Source organism: Protopterus annectens, chromosome 5.part1 (genome assembly GCF_019279795.1).
Source record: "Protopterus annectens isolate FY-2018-M chromosome 5.part1, PAN1.0, whole genome shotgun sequence".
Lineage (NCBI taxonomy): Eukaryota > Metazoa > Chordata > Ceratodontiformes > Protopteridae > Protopterus > Protopterus annectens.
The window spans coordinates 280,821,850-280,844,409 of NC_056736.1; the positions used below are offsets into that span (position 1 = coordinate 280,821,850).

General features: G+C 43.2%; 1 protein-coding gene across 1 annotated transcript in view; it reads right to left on the reverse strand.

Moving 5' to 3' along the window:
• DONSON (DNA replication fork stabilization factor DONSON) overlaps positions 1-22,560 on the reverse strand; it is a 599,115-nt gene that overhangs the window by 31,740 nt on the left and 544,815 nt on the right. The window lies entirely within an intron of this gene.

Sequence of the window (22,560 nt, forward strand, 5' to 3'; positions counted from 1 at the left end):
TGAAGCCAACTCTCAGGCCTGTAACGTCAATCTGCACAGGAGGTAAGATTTTGTTCCTCCCTATTTGTTGACATATCAGAGGACCGTGTGGTATTGTCTGTAAACCACCTCTAAACCCTTCGGAAGCCAAACATCAAGGCCTTCATCTCCTTTATAGTGATGTGCTCTCTTCTTTGGGCTGGAGACCAGACATTTCTGACCCTACAGGATTCCAGTGCTGCTCTCCTTCCCATGTCTGAAGCACCTGTGTACAGCTCCTGACTGGGGAGAGGTGGTTTTAAGGGTAGACCTGGGTTCCCAGCAACCTGTAGGATCCACCAGTCTAACTCCCTTTTCAAGCAAGGAAGGAGTGGGATAATAAACTCTAGAGGATGGGAGTGTTGTATCCAAACTGTCCTCAAGAACCACTGGAATTTCCTCATGTGTACCTTGCCTAGTTGATATGTAATCACAACAGAACACAGCAGCCAAAACAGTAATGAAGAAACCTCAACGGGGTACTTATCTGAACCAAGGTTCGCAACTTGTCTGATGAGCGACGATCGGAGCAGGTGATCGAACAGGGTGCAGAAAAGTACTGAGGTTGGTATGTGTCGACATCCACTTTATAATCAACATCACTTTATAGCTGATGTGCGGCGTTGCACGTACCTCACAGTAGCACTAGATTTTTGTATACTGGCAAGACGTACGAGTCAGCCAGTGGCAGACTCCCTCATGTTATGAATACTGCAGCATATGAATAGGAGGACATGTTTCAGTTTACTTTTGTAAACTTTACGGGTGGTACTTTTTGTAAAGCTAACAAATGCAAACTACTTTCTGGGATAAGGAATGGCCCTTGGCCATAAACAGAACTGGAGAAACTGTACGGTAAATTTGAGGTTTTACAAACCTGGGTGAGGCTGTCCAGATGGATGAGAAAGAAGATCCATGTGGGGATCTAGAAGCCATGGGCACTTTAAGTTAAGCCTGAGCAAAGGAAATAGAAGTTATGTACTTAACTATAACTTGGTATCTGTGTTGTCCAATTTCATTATGCATCATGAATGGGTCTTCAGATCCATCCTCGGATCCAAGCCGGCCATTTCTCAGACATATAGTCCGAGCCTCAAACTCCTCCCTCACCCATGATGCCCTACTCCTCTTCAAACCCTCAGATTGAGTTTGCTGCCTCTTCCTCAAGATGGTTATCTTAAAGATACTAGAAATACAGAGACAAAATACCTACTGAAGTCCAAACTAGGAACCAGTGGGTTTAATAATCTTCTAGATCATTCTCAGCTGTACAAGGAAGGGGGAAGGAAGGTGGGATGTGATACATAATGATTTTGAGATCCCATCTGGGATCCAGTATCCATGGAGGATATTTGCTGTGAGACCACAGAAAGGGGAACCATACCTGACGAGGCCAGTGAGGGGCAATGAGTATAAGATTGATCTTCAACCTGCTGGCTTTCTGTAAATGTTTGGGTATTAGGGGAATTGGGTGATAAGCGTAGAAGAGACCTGGGGACTCAAGGACTAGGGCATCCCTGGGTGACTCCCCTGCAGGGGGAATCAGTGTGAAATACCCATTGCACTTGTTGTTTAGGCGAGAGCCACACAGACTGCAGCAAGGTTGGCCCCAATGGCTGAAAATCTTGTTTGCTACTGACTGGATCAGGGACCACTCGTGAGGACTCAAAATGGACCTGTCAAACTGTCCACCAGAATATTATATTTTCCTGGGATGTGCATTGCAATGAGAAAGCGGTTTGAAGCAATCACCCGTTCCCATACCCTCATGGCCTCTCTGCAGAGTGGGTAAGAACACGTTCCCCATTGCCTGTTGATGTACCACACCACTGACATATTGTCTGTCAAAATTGCAATCGTCCTCAGAGGGAGGCAGTCCTGAAAGGCTTGCAATGTTAAGGAGAACGCCCCTCACCTCGAGGACGTTTACGTGCAGCTTGTTCTCTGTAGGGGACCATGAGCCTTGGACCATCCTTCCCTGAAAATACTTACCTCCCCAGCAGGGAGGTATCTGTGGTCTCTGTGGCTAAAGGAAGGGGGAGGACAAATTATCTGCCTAGATGAAGATCATCCGTGAACATCCACCATTGCAGGCAAAGTTTGGAAATTGGAGTAAGTTTGATCGGGGTTGATAATGGCTGACACCGGATGGAAGAGAAAAGTGACAGCCGACATGGAACCCAAGGCTGTGAGAACTAGGCGAACTGAAGGAGATGTCATGTTTAGTAGGTATTGGACCTGCCGCCTGAGAGATGATATCCTTTGTAAGGGAAGAGCTGCAACTTGTGTGACCATGTTCAACCAAGTCCCGATGAATTTGATGTCCTGAACTGGGACCATCTTGGATTTTAACATGTTCACCGTGATTCCCAGGTGGCAAAACAGACGCAGCATCACCTGAATTGCCTGGAGTAGTTGATGCCTTGTGGGTGCCGTTAGAAGCCAATCATCCAGGTAGGGGAACACCTGGAATCCTTGCAGATGGAGATGCATTGCAACTACTGCCATGCACTTGGTGAACACTCGAGGGGCAGTGGTGACACCAAAGGGCAATGCTCTGAACTGGTAATGATTGGCCCCCAGCTGGAAGTGCAGATATCTCCTGAAGTGCCAGTCTATTTTGATATGATTGTACGCGTCCTGGAGATCCACCGAGCACATCCGGTCAATCCTTGCGCATAAGCGGCAAAATGGACTGTATTATAATTATGCAGAATGTCATCTTCTTGACAAACAGATTCAAACTGCTTACATACAAGATGGATCGAAGGGCCCCGGTCTTCTTTGTCACCAAAAAGAAGCGTGAGTAATTTCTGCATCCTCTTTGGTTGGGACCCTCTGGATGACTCTATTGTTTAGACATTCTTCTACTTCTAGAAGGGCACTCTCCTTCTGACTGGGTGGCACGTTGGGGAGATGCTTCCCAGTGTGGGGAGGAGGAAGGGAAAAGGGAATATAGTAGCCTCTGGAAATAATGTTTAACACCCAAGCATTATCTGTCATGTCTGTCCAGGCTGCTGGGTGCAAGGATAGTCTGCCAAACAGAAAAAGGGAAAGGAGAAAACACAAAAAGGTGGGAAGGACCCAATGCCAGCGAAAACTAAGGTAGAGTAATGGGAGGGGGGGGGGCAGTAATTAAACTATTTAGCTAGACTATAGGGCAAAAATAAGGAAGAATCCTAAGTGAAAAATAGAAAATTAGTGGGAAGGCTGATATTCGCATCTGTTCTGTAATGGTGGCAAATGAGATCTGAGGATTTGAAGAGGAGTAGGGCATCATGGGAGAGTGAGGAGTTTGAGGCTTGGATCATATGTCTGAGAAAAGGGGCCAGCTTGGATCCATGGACGGATCCTAAGACCCATTAGTGATGCATAACGAAATGGACATCAGATCCAGATTTGCACTAGACAGAATGAAGTAATGAGGATTACTGTGACTTGGCATGCTGCTGCTTTCTGTAAGAATCTGGTCATCAGGGGAAAGGTATAAAAGCCTTACACGTCACTGACAGACTACAGTGTCTCTTGGTGATTGTCCCTCTGGAGGAACTGGGGCAATATTGCTGCTGATGCTCTTGATGTCGGACAGGAAGCAAAAAGGTTGCAGCAAAGCTGGCCACAGCAGCTGAAGATCTGATAAACAACTATGGGATTTTGAGACCACTCGTGTGGAATTAGGATAGACCTGCGAAGCATGTCTGCTGGGCAGTTGGCCTTTCCCCAGGTTGTGCATTACAACCAGAAAGTGGTGTAAAGTATTCACCCACTGCCAAGCCCTCATGGCTTCTCCGCAAAGGGGATAGGCTTTGGATCCAACTTGCCTGTTTATATATCATACAACAGACATATTGTCTGTTTGAATTGAGATACTGAAGGGAGGAAGTACTGAAATTCCTGGAACATGAAAAGACTCACCCTCACCTCCAGGATGCTGATGTGAAGACTGGTCAGTGTGTGTGTCCATGTCCACTGGACCATTCTCATCCTCTTAATGCCCCCCCCCCCACACTGCCCCAGAGAGGAGGTGTCTGTGGTGAATGCTGCTGAGTGAGGGTGGTAGTAGAACAAAGGGGATTCCCAGTGTCACTGTTGAAGAGGTTAACCACCAATTTGGATGGTATCTACACAATTGGGTTTTATGTACTGTAGTCAAGAGGTGATCTGAGAGTCATGACCAATGAACACTGAGCATCCACTATAATATTCTCATGTAAAAAGATGCATACCCCTGCAAACTACAACAATGATTGCACCCTTTAAAGAGTGGACCCAGTGGTGAGAGATCTGGGTACTCAGACAGATAGTAATCTGAACATTGACCGCCATGTGTCCATGTTGGTGAGGAAATCCTTCTATGTGGCTCAGCTTATAAGTAAGGGCATGGCATCCAGCACTAAGGATGTCCTAGTACCACTACACTCAGCCCTCATCAAATCAATAAGAGAGTACAATGCACCCTCTGGCATGTACCTCGCCAGGCACCTACAACAGCTGGAGCATCCTCAAAGATTTCTCATAATAAAAAAAAAAAAAAAAAAAAAAAATTATATATATATATATATATATATATATATATATATATATATATATATATATATATATTACAGGATATAACCAGCATGCCATATGCAGACCAATTAAAAGCCCTATCACTGTATTCAGTTTCCTACCAATTTTGGAGGAGTGATCTGTGCCTGACCTACACAGCCATCCCTGACCCAGCCCTGATAGAAATGTTGCATATTCACAGAACTAACTGTATGAGGGTTACCAGCTCCAAAGATGTAAATCTGATCTCTGACAAGAGTAGATCATGCTGGAGACACAGATGTATCCCAGAGATTGTCCCTCCTCTGGAACAGGCTTCCTATTCACATGAAACAGAGCCCACCCCTAAAAATCTTCAAACACAATCTGGACTAATGGATGGGAAATGCCAAATTCACTACTGGATGGCACCCATGTTCCTTATGGACAGAAGCAGTCTGTAAAAATTTTCAAAACCCCACTTGCTGACCTTTGTTAGCTTTCCTCTAGGGATAGAAAACTGGGCAAAATTTGGTTAAAACTGGCAAGGCTTAGAAGGGCTCTTGCCTAGTATTCTCCTATGAACCTATGAATGACCATCATTATGGTAGAAGCCATCAAAAGTACAGTTGTGTACACTTACCATAAATGTACATGTTCGAGTGTATTCACTGTTGCAGTCATCACATTTGGGTTATCTGCCTGCAGGTAGCCCTCAGCCGGCCTGAATACCAAAGTCTTGGATTCCTGCATTGGATGCTGTCTCTTCTTCCATGACGTCAGGTTGTCAGGGGTATAAAACATGCAGCCGACGCCATTACATCAGTTTTTCTTGCCCCAGATGTCAAGTGCCCCCTCAATGGGAAGAATTTATATATTATGGAACACCTCCATCAAAAAGCAAATACACCAGAAAATGTAAATACACTAAACAAGAAGGAAAGGTAGAGCCAAGAGAAGTCAGGGGGCTGGAGGGAGGGTAACCAGGACTGCAACAGTGAATACATTCGAACATCTACATTTATGGTAAGTGTACACAACTGTACTATGTTCTTTGTGTTTCACTGTTGCAGTCATCACATTTGGGTTGATTCCCAAAGCTAAGGAAGGGAGGAGGAAGTTAGAGAGAATTAGGGTCAGCTATTAAGCTCTGCAAGACTGCAGTGGCAAAACCAGCTCTGGATTTAGAAAAAAATAGGCATGTGGTAATGCTTGGTGAAGGTATGTACAGGGATCTGGGTAGCAGCTTCTAGGATGTCCATGGTAGGGACTCCTCTGAGAAAGGCTGCAGAGGTAGATGCAGCCCTGGTGAAATGTGATCTTATCCCCTGTGGGGTAGGTTTTCCATGGTGCTTGTAGCAGAAATGAATGCAATGGGCTATCCATTTAGAAATGGTTTGCTTTGAAATGGCCTTCCCCTCTGCTCCTGCAGCAAAGCCAACTAGCAGCTGTTCAGATTTTCTGAGAGGCTTAGTCCTGTCCAAATAAAATATAAGTTGTCTGTGTACGTCCAAAGAGTGCAGTATTCATTCTCCTTTGTTTTGTGGATTAGAGAAAAAGGTAGGCAAATGAATGGACTGATTTAGGGCCATTCTATCCTCAACATATGGGACAGAGTCCCCAGCTACCTAAATTCCTGGGTGGATTCCAAGGAAGGATACTCCTGAGTGCAGTTGAACCAAAGGCTGCCCTACCCCTCGAGACCAGATCCAATTTGTAATAAGTAATAGCCAAGGTTGCAGCTGCACATATGTTGCCCATGGAAGTTCCAGCAAGGAACACTGAAGAGGTTGCCATGGAATGGGCTTTTAAAAGTTTTGGTAAGGAGAGACCCAAATTACTGTAGATAAATGATATACAGTCAGTCAGCTATAAAGTCACTTTTGCAACTGATTTTCCCAACCTACAATCTACAAATGACATGAGTAACTAATCTGTTTTTATAATATCTTTCATTCTATGCAGGTAAAAACTTAATTGTCTGTGGACATCCAATAAATGAAGCATACATTCCCGTTATTTGCAAATTTAGGAAAGAAAACTGGTAAGTTAATGGACTGATTAATACTGGACTCTGATACCACCCTAGGAAGGAAAGAAGCATTTGTATGTAATATTTCTCTATCCTTATGAAAAATCAAATAGGGAGGTCAAGAAGACAATGCCTGAAGTTATGAAATTGTTCTAGCAGAGGTGATGGCCAATAAAAGAATAGTTTTCCAGGTCAGGAATTTAAGATCACATTTACCTGCTGGTTCAAAGGGAGAATGAATTAGAGCCTACAGTGCCAAATTTAAATTCTACGGTGGAGTAGGGTCTTCATATGGAGGTCTCTGAAGAAGAGAGCCTCTCAAAAAGGCTTTACAAAGCTTAAATGAAGCCAAAGGAAAAATTCTTAAATCCTGTATGGAAATAAGAATTTGCTGTTAACTGAACTCTGATTGTTGAGGAGCTAAGTCCCTCAATAAAACTGTTTCTAGAAGTTCGAGAACACTTTGTATAGGGACTGAGAAAGGATTGATGTTTCTGCTGTGCCCAAAAAACAAGCTTTTTCCACTTACTTCTGTAAAGCTTTCTGGTAGAGGCCTTATGGGGAAGACAAAAGTATCTTGCAGACAGGGGAAGAGAGCATTAGCTGTCTGGCTATTAAAGGAATTAGAGAAACCACACTGTTAGCTTGAGGTTTGAGATACCCAGATAAATCATGCCGGGTCAGACAGAAGGTCTGGAATCCAGAGCCCAAGGTGGGTAAAGCAGATGAGGCCAAAGGAAGGGGAACTAAATCTGTTGAGGTCATTAAGCTACAATGAGGTTTGCTTTGCTCTTCAACCGGGCAGCTTTCTGTAGGAGTTTGGGAATTAGTAGGAGTTTGGGAATTGGGGGGTTGGAGGGTACGCATAGAGAAGTCCGGGGGGGGGGCAATTGTGGATTAGAGCATCCCTCGGTGATTCTGCTGGTGGTAGGATAAGGGCAAAGAAGCTGCTGTACTTGTTTAGGGAAGATGCAAAAAGATTGCAGCAAGGCTGGCCCCACTGATGGAAGATCATATCGGTCACTTCCCTGTTGAGAGACCACTCATGAGGTAGTAGAATGGACCTGCTCAGTTTGTCTGCTATCACGTTGTACTTCCCCTGAATGTGTGTTGCTATCAGAAAGCAGACAGAAGAGACTGCCCACTGCCACACTCTGAGGGCTTCTCGACAAAGGAAGTAAGATCTGGTTCCTCCTTGTTTGCTGATGTACCAAATTACTGACATGTTGTCTGTCTAGACTGCAAATGTCCCGTAAGGCAGAGTGTCTTGGAATGTCTGCAACACTAACAGCACTGTTCTCATCTTTAGGACACTGATATGCATATTGGCCTCTTTGGGGGACCAACTGCCTTGTATTATTTTCCCCAAGAAGTGCCCCCCCACCAATCTGGGAAGTGTCAGTGGTCACTATAGCCTCTGGCTTAGGGAGGATGAAAGGATGGCCTTGCAGAACCTGATATGATCGAATCCACCAACAAAGGTATTTTCTGCATGCCTGAGCGGGTTCTTATTTTTGCTGACATATGATGATAAAGAACTGACCACTGTGTCGCCAACATTCACTGAAGAATTCTCATGTGAAATCTTGCTAAAGAAACTAGAATTATGGCTGCTGATATGGACCCTAATGCTTGCAGGACCAAGCGAGTTCAAATTTTGGTGCTGCAAATTATTTTCCTGACCCATAACCTGATGATGTGCACTCTTGAAAGCAGAAGAAAAGCTGTCACTGATATGTTGAGTTGGCTGTAATGGAGACATGTACTTTATGGTTATTCCCAGATGGGAACAACTCCAGAGTACCAGTACCTGATTCCTTGCTTTTATAGTAGATCCGCAGTAGTGGTGCTGCGGTAGCGTTGTCGCCTCACAGCAAGACATTGTCCCGTTCGATTCTCACCTAGACCGTCTTCTGTGTGGAGCCATGCGTGAATGGGCGTGCCTTCATTGAAGGTTGTGCGTCAGGGCTGGTAACTCGGCAAGTAAAAATCCACTACCAAACATTAGTGGACCGGAGTTCCGCTGTAGCGACCCCTAACCAGGATAAGCCGAAAGACGCAACAACTCTGTCAAGGCGGTAATGAGCCAGTCACCTAGCCACAGAAACACTTGGAATCCCTGCAGTCTCAAGTGAGCTGTTACCACTGCAATGCATTTGGAGAACACCACGGGGGCTATGGTGAGGTCACAGGGCAGTGCTCTGAACTGATAGTGATGTCTCCCAGTCAAAAGTGTAAATATCTTCTGGACTATCTGTTCATTTTTAAGTGATAGTAAGCATCCTGAAGGTCTATCGATCACATTCAATAGTCCATGCTCAGAAAGGGTAGTATGGACTGAACCGTGACTATCCGAAATTTTGTATCTCCCCCTGTTTGCTCTGGCACTAAAAAGAATCTTGAGATATTCTGGATTCTATCTGGTCTGGTGGGACCACTTGGATGACACTTTTTCTAGCAGTTTTTGTATTTCTAGTGCTGCTGCTTTCCTCTGACTGAGCAGAACATCAGGAAATTTGCATATAGATGGAGGTGAAAGGGAAAAGGGAATTATATAACCTCTGGAAATAATCCTCTGCACCCAGGTATCTCTTACGATGTCTAGCCGGGCTCTCTGGTGCAGGGATAAATGACCCCTGATTGCCTCCAGAGAGGGACAATTGGGCTTCCTTTCAGGAGCGCTGAGAGGGTCTATTAGAGAAAGAATCCCTGGACTCTTGGTTTTGTGGGTCTCCTCTGCCAGTTGGGTGTCATCGTCCATTGCAGTTCCCCCCTCTGCCCCTGTAGGGAACTATCTCCACATGGATCTTGGAAAGGACCCTGGAGCTTCCCGAACCACATCTTCCATCCACCTGTCTCATAGAAAAGGATCTTTGAGGTGTCGAAAAATGTATGCTCACACATGGAGTGTGTGTCATTTACTTTTGGGCCAAACAACGAACTGACGTCAAAGGGTGCACTGACACACAAGGACTTGAAGGGCTCCTTAAAATCACACAAGTGCATTCAGGCCTGCCTCCTGATAGAAATGTCTGAACCCGCCACCTTTGAGTCACCTTCAGCAGTATGCGAGGTAAGCCTCATGGAAGAACTTGTTATAAATTCAAGGGTAATCAACTGTGAAACCACAGAAGTCTGAGCCTCAGCAGTAGTGATCCCTGAAAGGGATTTTGAAAGTTCCTTGATCAGGTCACATTGCAATCTCGTGAAGCGTGTCAAGTAGTTCACAGACCTAAGGGCAAAAGTCGCTGAAGCATACACACACTTTCCAAATCTGTCCAACACCCTAGATTCTCTGTTAGGAGGATGAACAGAAGAACTCTGTTCAGCTAGTTCCTTCTTGGTGGCTGCCACCATGACCACAGCATCTGTGGGCACTTCCTTACTCCAGATCTCCCTGCCTGTTGGTGGAGCCAGAATCTGATTGGGCCTTTTGGGGACTGGTTCAACTAAGTCAAGCTCCTAACACGCCTGCCTAGAGATCAAGTCAATGAGCTCATCGGCGAACGGACTCATCCAGGAGAAAGACAGGCCAGCTCCAAAGGCCTTCAGAAATGTGGATTTCTCTGGTGAAGGGTTATCGGAGGACCAACTACCTCTCTGCTTAAAGATCTCAAGGATGTCTCTGAATGACATGTTTTCAGGAGGTGATCTTAGGGACCACTCTCCTTCAAGAAAACTGGTATCCTCAGCGATTGACTCTTGCACTTCCTTTTCCTAGGGACTTCCTTGGTGGGATGCTACAGTGAAGTATCGTAAGAGATGGTAATACCCTGCTAGGTGGACTGGAGACTTTAAGCTGGCTATCCTTGTGGCGTAGAATGATGTGGCTCAAGACACAGACACATCTGAGATCCAGATGGAAGATCCGGGGGGAGAGGGGGTCTATCCGTCCATCCTGCCAGAGCAGAAAACACTCTCTTCACTACCTCCAAGGCAAATCTCTCCAGGGAGAAGGAAGACAACAGATATGAGAAGCCAGGCTTCTGGCCCACTGTCTCCCTCTGCCACAAAAACAATCTCTCCAAGGCAGAAGTCAGAGAAAAGCTATCCAATGCAGAGGGTCCGAGGGGCAGAGATAGCTCTGAAAACTTCGGAGTAGACCCCAGTGCTTCAGAACCGGCAGGAGTGTTTCGGCTCAGAGAGTCATCCAGATCCAAAAATGTCAGAGTCGGTGTACTCGGAGACTGCTTCAGATCCAAAGATATTAGTACCTTTGGATCAGAGCCAGACGGACCCAGATGGTTTGAATCCAGGGGCTCCAAAATGATCAGATGGATCAGAGAAGGAGCCACCATAGGCAGTGTGGTGGAAGAACAGGCTTCCTGACCTGAGGGGGTAGGAGTTGGGAGAAGACCCATCTGTATCTGTGCCGAGAGGAATCTCCTCATCATTCTGTCCAAGTCTTCTTCGGTCAAACTTCTGGAAGAATGAGATGAGGTGAGGGAAGGTGACCTGGAGTGGTGCCTCTCCAAAAAGGGAGAAGGTACTCTTGATAAAACTGGATCCAAGGAAGGAGAGTACCTCCTTGTAGGCAAAAAAGTTGGATCGGAGGATTTCTTAGTAAGATCTGTTAAAGTTTGACTTGGTACAGACTTCGGATCCAACTTTATCTTTTTTTCTTGGTCACTCCAAAGATAGAGATGATAAAGTAGAAGGCCTTGGAGACAAGATGAAAGGCTCCTTAACTTTAGATTTGGGGGACTGAGCCCCAGAAATAGCTTCTCCAAAAGAAGAAAGAAGTAAACCTTTCAAAATCAATTTGCTTTTCCTGTCTGCTATAGCCCTAGGATTGAAATTCTTACAAACTGAACAATGAATTTAGAGGTGATCCAGGTCCAAGCAGTAAACGCATAAATTATGGGCATCAAATAAGGGCAACTTGTGCCCACATTTTTTAAAACCAGGATGAATTTTATCTGACATACTGAAAAAAATAAATCAAATTAGCAGTAAGGAAAATTCTCTCTCTCTCTATATATATATATATATATATATATATATATATATATATATATATATATATATATATATATATATATATATATATATATATATATATATATGTATATATATATATATATATATATATATATATATATATATATATATATATATATATATATATATATATATATATATATAAATAAAAGACAGAAAGAGAAAGAAGATATAAAAGGGAAAAGAGATAGCAGCTATGGTATCAAGAATACAAAACAGTGTAAAAGGAAAAAATGTTAAAGATTATGAAAAGTTAAGAAGTACCAACAACGGTAATAGAAATACAATAATTGTATGGGAAGGGAGATTATTAACATAAAATTAAAGCTAACCCACTTATCTTAATCAGAAAAACAATAGGGCTCAGGATGACCACGTCTATTCGCAAAAGCAGCAAACGAGATTTGAGGTATGTTTGGGGTTGGTGCATTATGGGTAAAGAAGGGGCTCGAGAGTTTTTTGGTGATCACAAACTATAGTAATGGCAGAGTTGAATCAGAGTATCGGAAAAACCATACGTTGAAGGTAGAATGAAAACTGACATCACATCTAGTGATCCTCCATATTGCTTGTGGTGTGTATGTCAAGTGTGAATGAACCAGAGTTTGTCTGTCTGTGTGTGTGTTGCGACTAGGCTGGCCCTCAAGTGCAGGATAAGTTTCTTTTCCTCGGCTCACCAAGTGCTGAGATGACCTCTGGCTTACAATAATCCTGAAGTAGATTAAATGGGTAATCGGAGAATAAACAATCCATACATACACATAAATGTACATTATTGGTACTTTTCCACAATAAACTTTATATATATATATCTATACCTCTATATCTATATCTCTATATATATTTTTTTAAGTGGCCACATATGAACTGTAGGAGTGGACGGGCGCTTGCTGTAAGACTACTGTAGCACTCCAGCTTCAATTACTGCACTGCTGTGGCAGACTACATTTCTTTGGAAGACTCGTATTCCTGAACTACAATACCATTTCAAATTATAGCCCCATTACAATGTAAAATCTTTGAATTTTATCAGAGTTCTTATTCACTTTGTTGGACTTGCCTACAAATATACTGCCTTGATCTGATAACTCGTGTTCAGTCACATATTACTTCTGCAGGCTTCATACACAGTCTATGAATCATGATTTGCTATTTCCTGCATTTCTTTCCAAACACTGGCTCTATGTAGTGTGAACCACGTGTAGGAATCCATACCCAAGTCATTAGAGGATATCTGTATATACATGTTATTTCTTTCTGCTGCAAAGTACTTTATTTGAAAAGCATCTCTAAACACCATAAATACATGTCATTGAAACACTAATAAATTATCATGGCTATCTGCAGCCATGTCTTGTAAATTTGTTCACTGTTTTAAAATAAATGTCTCGCTTGTCGGTTTTGATAAGAAAAAAATCACTAGGACATTTCTGCTGTACTGGTGGTGATACACCCTTATTTTCAGCTTTGATCACAAAAAAAGTCAATGGACGCATTGCATTCAGGTGGTCAATATTTTCCTTTGCTTTAAAACTGTGACCCTGGACACATGAAGATGGAGCTAATATACAAATCAGCAGGCCAATATGCAATGGTTTAACATTTCACTGATGTATTATGCAAAAATAACTGTGGCAATAATGTACAGAAAGACAAAAGCCCAAGTAGCGCAGTCACAGCTATTACTATATTTTATTTGAAATCCTTTTTATTAAAGATTAATAGGTACATATATAACAACTTCATGCTACATTTCTGTAAATGGGTACCAATCTTGCTAAAATGTACATCAATCAGTAGGTTTCCCTTCAAGACTGCCACCCCTGAAGCAAATTATTGTAAAGCAATGTTAACTGTTATACACAAACAAAAGCATACCTACAAACTTGTGCATACAAATGTTAAACAGCATCACACACCTTACTAGAAACAGGGCCTCAGTGAAATTGATTACATGTATAGATCTGCAATCGTGGGACTCCAAACATCTGCTGATCTCACAAGGCCCAAATGCAGTGAAAGTTTTGAAACATGCAAAGAAATAAATCTAAGATGACTTTTCTGCTTAATTTAGCAGAAGCATATTGGCATCAAGCAGGAATGGAAATTAAAACAGAAGTAAATAAAAATGAGGCAGCAAATGAATGTGCTAAAAACAAAAGAAAGAATATAAGGTGAAGGACCAGATGATAAGGCAAGAAATGTGGAAAAAGCATAAATATAGTTGCAAGTATATGAAACTTCTGGAAGAACCTCATGTTAATCAGGAACGAACAGGAATGGTTAAAGGAGAGGCAAATTCAAACCAAGAGCTGAAAGGTTAATATTGGCAGTCCAAGATAGTGGGCTACATACACGCTGGTTTACAAACTCCATTAAACATGCTGGAGAAACAGAGAAATGTAGGTTTTGTAAAACCGAATTGGAAACATTCGCACACCTCGTTGCTGGTTGTGACATACTAATGGCAGAAGGACTGTATATTGAAAGGCATAATAATGTGGCAAAACTGATGCATTGGGGGATTGTGCAAACATTATGGTACTGAAGTGGCTGAAAAACACTGGAAACATGAGCCACAAAGCATCATATAAAATTATGTTTATATCACATGGGATCACCCATTACCAACAGTTCAAAAGACAGATGCTAGAAAACTGGATATAGTGGTCCAAGCAAAGAAGACAGCTGGCGATAAAAAAAATGTAAATCATAAAGCCAGTTAAAGACTAGCTGTGTTGTTTCTTTATTTCACTGTGTATTTGCATTAGGGTGCTTACACACTATATGAAAGAATTTCTTTCAAGCATACCTATTCACGGACTGAATCAATATATGCTAATTAATGACATTTAGCCACACAATACAGCCCATGTGTGTAGTGGGAATGGAAAATATTTATACACAACAGTCCAGTTTTAGACAGACTGCTGACACCATCAAATGACAAAATACTAATCTAAAAACTCTTCTACTCAACAAAGCAGCACAGCAGAATACTTCAGCTACATAAATGCTGCATGGCATAAATATCCAAGTGTACACCAACTTAATCATGTAGTGACTAAAAAAAAAAAAAAATAAAACTTGTGAAGTCTTCAGCTGAAAGGAATTTTTTCACTATTTTTACTCATATCTACAAGTAAACATCAAGCCATCCTTCCTGACTACTTTACTGGCTCATTCATTCTCCCTGGATGAGAATGGTATCACTCACACACACCCTGGGAATCGGGGTCATGCATGTCACTAATGGTACAGTCATCCAGAAGATGAAACTAGTTACATCTCCAGGCATTTCCTGCAGTTACATCCTACTGATGCCTCTAGGTGTCAATTAATGTTTGTTCATATTTGCATTAATTATTCCCAAACCAGGGTATTAGAAGACTTCATATTAAAGGTTACACAATGGGAAAGACATCTACATTGATATTTCTGTCTAATGCAAATAAAGAAATACTGAATGCTATCTGTATACTATTTATCTGTATTGCAATCATTTTCATATTGCTCTAAATATCTCAACAGTCAATTGACTCGGACAAAAATCTTAGCCTAGTATTAAAATTCACAGCTGTATGAAGAAAATGCTGGTTGTAGCAGGTGTGTTTGAGATACTGTAAGCTACTTCTACAACATTACATAATTCACATTTACTATGAATATTGTAGCTTATAAAAAAGAAGCTATGTTTTACCATAACGTTCCATCTGAGTTGTCCATCTTCATCTGCCATCACCTGTGGGTTCGGTTCCAAACCTTTGGAACAGACCTGACCATTTCTACAGCTCATGGACTTCAGGAACTCTTGAGCACATCTCTTACCCATAATGCTTAGAGTAGGTTACTTCAGATCAAGTTTGCTGATGAGAGAAAGAAGTAAAAATAATGTAAGAGACCAGATCTGGATTAGAAAAATATTCCAAAAGTAAACTCTTGGGTAAGCACCCGTTCGTCCAGGAAATATGGCCGGGCCCGGAGTTGATGACAGATGAAGATGGACAACAGAGCTGGAACATTATGGTAAGACAGCTTCTTTATCTGAAGTTGTCAATCTTCATCCTGTTATCACCTGTGGGACAGAGTCCCCAGCTACTTAGAACCCTGGGTGGACTCAAGGAAGGATATTCCTGAGCACCATCAAGCCAAATGATACTCTACCCTTAGAGACCAGATCTAATTTGTAATGAGTAATAAAGGTATGGGAAGATGCCCAAGTTGCAGCTGCACATATATCATCCAAGGAAGTTCTTGACTGGAAGACAGCAGAAGCAGCTACCCTCTAATTGAGTGTGCTTTTGGTGGTATAGGTAAAGAAATACTTTTCGTCTTATAAACAAAGGAAATGCAGTCCAAAATCCACTTCGCTATGGCTACATTGTTTCCCGGCTGTCCCAATTTGATATGTGAAAAGGAAACAAACAACTGATCAGATCTCCTGATGTTCTTGGTCCTATTAGGATAGAATCTTAATTGTCGGTAAACATCTAACAAATGTAATGTGTACTCCCCCTTGCTAGAAAAATTTGGGAAAAACACCGGAAGATTAATGCACTGATTATGGTTGGTTTCCAACACAACCTTAGGTAGGAAGGATGGGTTGGTCCTGAGAGAAACTATCTTTGTGAAAAATCAAATAATGGTCTAGACGAAAGTGCCTGAATTCCCGAAATTCTAGCCGTTGTAATGGCTACTAAGAAGATAGTTTTCCACAACAGGAACTTCAGATCGCATCAAGAGGCCGGCTTGAAAGGGGTTTGTGTCACAGGCTGCAGCATTAAGGTAAGGTCCCAAGGAGAAGTAAGGTCCTTGTAAGGAGGCTTTAAGAGGAGAGCACCTTTTAAAAAGGCTTTACAAAGTCTATGCGAGGCAACAGATGATCCATGGAAACCATTGTGAAAATTAGAGATGGCTACCAGTTGGACTTATCACAGAAGTGGAAGCACTATCACTGAAAATAGAGGCTAGGAAGTGAAGAATTTTATGGACTGGTGCTGAAAAGGGATCAAGGTGATGTAAGGAGGCCCAATGAATGAATCTCTTCCATTTACTCATGTAAAGTTTGCAAATAGATGGTTTATGAGACGCCAAAAGTATGTGTTTAACTGGGGAAGACAGCACATCGTGCTTGGTCACTAATGGAATTGGAGATTCTAAGCCATCAGCTTGATAGTTTCAATGTCTGGGTAACTGATGCCCATTGGGTGTGACAGGGGTCTGGATTTGGATCCAGAATCCATGGTCTTTGTACTAGATGAAGCCACAGGAAGGGGAACCAAATTCGCGGAGGTCAAAAGGGGCAATCAGGATGACTTTGCTCTTCAACTTGGCTGCTTTCTGTAGAAATTTGGGCATTAGTGGGGTTGGAGGAAAGGCATAAAGGAGACCGGGTGGCCAACTGTGAAGAGCAGCATCCCTCGGTAATTCCTCATCTGGGGGGATGAGGGCAAAGTAGCTGCTGCATTTGTTCAGCGGGGAGGAAAAAGGTCATAACAAGGCTGGCCTCAGAACTGGAAAATCCTGACACTTTTGGATTCGGGGACCACTCATGAGGTAGAAGGATGCACCTGCTCAGTTTGTCTACAATCAAAATGGACTTCCCTAGAATGTGTTGCTATCAGAAAGCAGTTGGATGAGATCACCACTGCCATACTCTGAGGACTTCTTGGCATAAGGGGTAAGATCTGGTTCCCTCGTTTGTTGATCTACCAGACCACTGACATGGTGTCTGTCTGAATTGTAATCATCCATAGAAGTAAGAGTCTTGAAGTGCTCACAATGCCAATAGTACTGCTCTCATCTCTAGAACATTTATGTGCAGGCTGGCCTCAGTTGGGGACCAACTGTCTTTCCCTGGCAATGCCCCCCCCCAACGCAAGCTGGGAAGCGTGTGTGGTCACTGTGGTCTTTGGCTTAGGGGGAGGGAATGGTCATCCTTGTCGAACTTGACTTGGTAATGAATCCACCATAGAAAATCTCTTTTGCATGTGTCGATGATTAATATTGACATTAACAAGGGATACTGAAGGACTGACCACTGTACCGCAAGTAACCAATGTAATATTCTCATATGAAATCTGGCTAGGGAAACAAGAGCTGCCATTGATCCTAATGCCTAAGGAACTAGTTGTGCTGGAACTCTTGTTTCTTCATAGTAGAGTATGGACTTGAATCTGAATAGTTTCCAATCGAGACGGAGGGAGTGAGGCAATGGAGGTTCTTGTGTCTAGCAACGCTCCTATAAAGTTTAGATTTTCTGCGGGTTACAGCGAGGATTTGTTGAAGCTGACTGTGATGCCTAGATGGCTGTATAATTGTAGACTTTTGTTTTGCTGTTAGTAGTTTCCTGGTAGTAGCGGAAATGAGCCAGTTGTCCAAGTGCATAAACACCTGGAATGCTAGCAGTCTTAATTAAGCTGCTACTACTGCCATGCATTTGGTGAACACCCTGGGGGCTGTGGTGAGACCAAAGGCAGAACTCTGAATTGGTAATGACTGGCTCCCAGCTGGAAGCAAAGCAATCTTCTGAAATGTCTGCCCATCTTTATATGTTAGTACACATCCTGAAGATCTATACAGTACATCCAGTTGTCCTTTCCTAAGAACAGAAGAATGGCCTGAACCGTGACCATCTGGAATTTGGTTTTTCGAACAGATTTGGTCAGTTTGCTGAGATCTAAAAATTAGTCTCCAGTCCCGTTTGTTTTTGGCAGTAAAAAGAATCTTGAGTAAAGTCTGGATCCTATTTGGTCTGGTGGGACTTCTTGCATGACTCTTTTTTCTAGCATGTTTTGAATGAATAGTAGACTGTTCCCTCTGACTGGGTAGAACATAGGGGAATCTCTTTGAACAGGGAGGAGGAAGGGAAAAGAGAATTATATAGCCTCTGGAAATGATTCTCTGCACCCAAGTATCGGAGGTAATTTCTTGCCAGGCTTTTAGGTGCACGGATAAGCACCCTCCTATTGCCTCCAGAGGTGGACAATTGGGCCTCCGTTCAGGAGCACTGGAAGGGTTTCCCACAGAAGGAATCCTAGAAACCCTGATGTTGCCAGCCACCTCTGCCGTGAGGATGGCGTCTTCCAATATTGTTCCCCCCTCTGCCTCTGGGGGAACTTTCACCAGGTGTACTCTGGAAAGACCCTTGAGACTTACTGAACCACACATTTTACCCGTTCTTTTGTTGATTCCTAGAAAAAGGCTTCTGAGGAATGGAAAAAATACTCCTATGGCAGAAAGGGTTTTCCCATCCTTCTCACATCTAGTTAAAGTGTCTCTTAACAGTTGGGCCAAAAAGGGGAAGAGCTGTCAAAGGGTGCATTGACAAATGAAGACTCGAAGGGCTCCATAAAATCGCACAACAGCATCCAGACATGCCTCCTTATGGAAATGCCTGAACCATCTGCTCTTGCTGTTCCTTCGGCAACATAAGAAATGAGCCTCATAGACGAATTGGAAATGGATGTCAAGTAGCTAACTGAGAGATGACTGAATCCAGAACCGCTTCAGAAACAGCTCCTGAGAGAGTATCCGACAGCTCCTTGATCAGATATCTCTGCAGTCTTATAAAATGTGCCAGGTAGTTCGCTTCCCGAATCTATCCACTGCTCACGACTCCTTGTTGGGGGGATGGATAGAGGAACTTTCTTCAGTTAGTTCCATCTTAGTGGCCTCCACTACCACTATGGCATCTACAGAAATTCCCTTAGTCCAAAAAGGCTTACTTTCTGGGGTGTAATGATTTTATCTAGCCTCCTGGGGAATGGCTCAGTAGCGTCAGGTGCCTTCCACACCCAATAAGAGATCAATTCGATGAGCTTGTCAGTGGGTGGAGATACCCAGGAGGTAGACGGGCGAGTACCATAAGCCTGCAGGTATACGGCTTCTTCGGTCAAAGGGTTGAGGGACTTCCAAACTACCTCTCTGTTTAAGTATTTCCAGGATGTCTCCAAAGGAGACATCGTCAGGGGGTGATCTGAGGGACCCTTTGCCCCCATCGAAATCCGTGTCTTCTGTGACGGATTTTTCTGGAGTCTCTAGGTGCTTCCTCTTACACAATTTCATATGAGGGACCTCCTCAGGGGAACATCTGGGGAGGTTTCGGAAGAAGAAGGTGTACCCTGCTGGGTAGCCTGAGCTTGCAGTACCTGCTGACCTGTGGATGGGGCTGGTTGATGCTCCAGACCTGAAACAGCCAGGGAAGGAAGCTCCAAGGAGGAAGGAACCGACCTGGTACTGGATGTAGCCAATGCCCTCCTCATGGCCTCAAAGGCTGATCCACTAGAAGAGAAAGGGTGCTCTGGGGTCGAAGACAATGACCCCAGTGCCAAAGTCCCCCTGTCCCAATGCAGTCCACAGTGAAATCCAAGTCGTACCTGAACCCATCCGTGCAGATACACCAAGGAGTTGGGACTGCTCCAAAAAACTGGGAGCAGACACCAATGACTCAGAACCGACCAACAGGCTGCGGCCCCAAGAAGACTCTGATTCTGATACAACCGAAGTGCTCAGGGCAATCATCTGTTCCGAACAGAAAAACATTTGGAATAGACATGGTCGGTTACGGGAAGCTTGGAACTGAAGACTCTGAAGTACCTGTGGAGGTTAGAGGAGGAGGAGGAGGATTGGAAGGTAAAGTGGAAGATGTTGGTGCCTGACCCAAAGGGGTAGGAGCTGACAGAGTGCCCAACATGCCTTGGGCCCAAAGAATCTTCATCACCGACCTCTCCACTTCGACTTCAAAGAGACTCCTGAAAGAACGGACGGAGACCACAGAGGAGGACTTTGGTCTACCTAAAAATGGAGACAGTGGTTTGTCAGCAAAGGTGTCCAGTGATGGTAAATATGGGGTCCTTGGTAGAGTAGTAAAGAGTGGAGATGACTGTTCCGGAGCCAACAAAAGAATCACAACTGAGGAAGCAGCAATCGATTCCAAGGTATCCTTCAGGGTCGATGGTTTTGACGTCAGCTCTGATGTCTTTTTCTTTTTTTGGGCTCGGCGCCAAGGAAGTACTTGGATTTGAGGCAGAGCTTTTCTTCCCCTCTGAGGATCTAGAGGAGGAGGAGGAAGCAGCAGCATGTCCAGATTCATGTTTGGTCTTGTTCGGAGATCCAGATGCTGCCTCCCCAAATGAGAAGGGAAGGCGGCCTTTCACAATGAGCTTATTCTTTCTATCTACCGAAGCTCAGTGACTGAAAGTGTGGCAGATAGAAGAGTACTCTTGCAAAGTGCAAGGGACCCAGACAATGCACACATAGTGAACGCTGTTTTGAAAAAGGAATATTATGACCGCATTTAGAATATTTTTTAAAACCAGTCTGAGTCTTAGCCATCTTTCAAAGATAACGATGGCAACGGTCCGCACATGCAAACACACACCCTAAGAAAAAAGGTCAAAAGGACAGAAAATATTTGTTTTTTGTAATAGAAAGTTACCAACAATGGTAACGGAAGTCTTACCAAGTAGTAAGAGAGCAGGGTAGGGGATACCAACAATGGTACTAAGAGAGCTACCTAATGGTAGTCAGACAGGGAGGAGACAGAGATTAGAACAAGGGAAAACACACTGCCTAAAAAATGTCTTAAAGCTTTGAAGATACAGTAGGAGAAAGAAAAAACATGGCTTTAATTAGTTTTAGAAGGGAAAAGAAGAGCTTTTAAAGCAAAATTTTAACTTAACTGTTAGGCTCGAGAGTGATATGGAGAAACCATGTCTGAAGCCGAAAGCGGCAAACAAGATCAGGGGTAATCTACTCAAAGCATTATGGGTAAAGGATGTGCTCAAGAGTTTTTGAAGTCCATGAGCTGTAGAATCGGCCGAGTCGGTTCCAAAGGATCACAACCGAACCTACAGGTGACGACAGGATGAAGATCGACAACTTCAGATCTAAGTTTAAGACCTAGAAATGAATGAATCCAACCATAGGAGAAATTTCTGCTGAGCAGTTTGCCATTTATAATTTTCTACTAACACTTATGGTTCTAGAAATATTAACACTTGTTCGAACTGTGAGGCAATAACTATTTTTTAAGGCTCAGACACCCACAGGGAGCTAAGAGTACAAACTCAAAAGAACACCATTGTAGAGAATGAGTCAAGTCCTAAATTTTCCCTTGTGTATATTCATTGGCATAGAATGGGGTTGTAATGCAATGGAAATTTACAATGCAAGTCTACATCTCCAAATGTGATGTGATCAAGTAGCTCTGTCTTTCCTGGACATGCTGACTTGCAGCCTGCAACTAGAGGCTGTGTGGTATTTGTGAAAACCTGCCAAGAAAGAGAAATGTGTGCTGCTTCTGAGGTAAAATGCAAGGCATGTGGAGCTGAGGCAGACTTTTCACTTTACTGTATTTTGAAGTAAATTCTTTGGGTTTGGGTTAGACTTTTAAGGTAAGGGATGGAGTTTTAGGGTTAGGGAGGGAGAGTTCACAAAGTACATTTAAATGGCATCAGCAAGTGGACGTACCTAGCATCTGTACTGCAGGAAGTAAGATCCACAACCAAGCTATACCTGCATTTCTGTAAGTAATCACTTTCCTTCCCTTGAAGCCAAATATTTCTGTCTCTTCCTGGTCTACAGCAGGGGTGTAGTCAGTGAATTCCATTTTGTACACAGACAGAGACAGACAGACACTCTTATTGCTGCACCCCCCAACCCACCTAGCATTTAAAAACTGGGCATATCTTTCAGGCTGCCCCACCACAACCACACCCAGCACAGTGTAACATTTTCAGATACGCAGTCAAAAACTATTAGAAATATTGTTTTAATTTGCAATAGTCTCTGTAAACAAGCTACAAAAATGTTCTTAGAGGCATCAATTTATAGACTAATATAACCTAATAAAGACCCAGTGCTTCTGACACTCAGAAAAAAAATTACTCCATAGAGTACAAACAGTATGCCTGGCTAGCTATACTCTTGGTCTACAGTGGGGATCTTACCATGCAGTGTCTTGAGCAACCCCCCCCCAA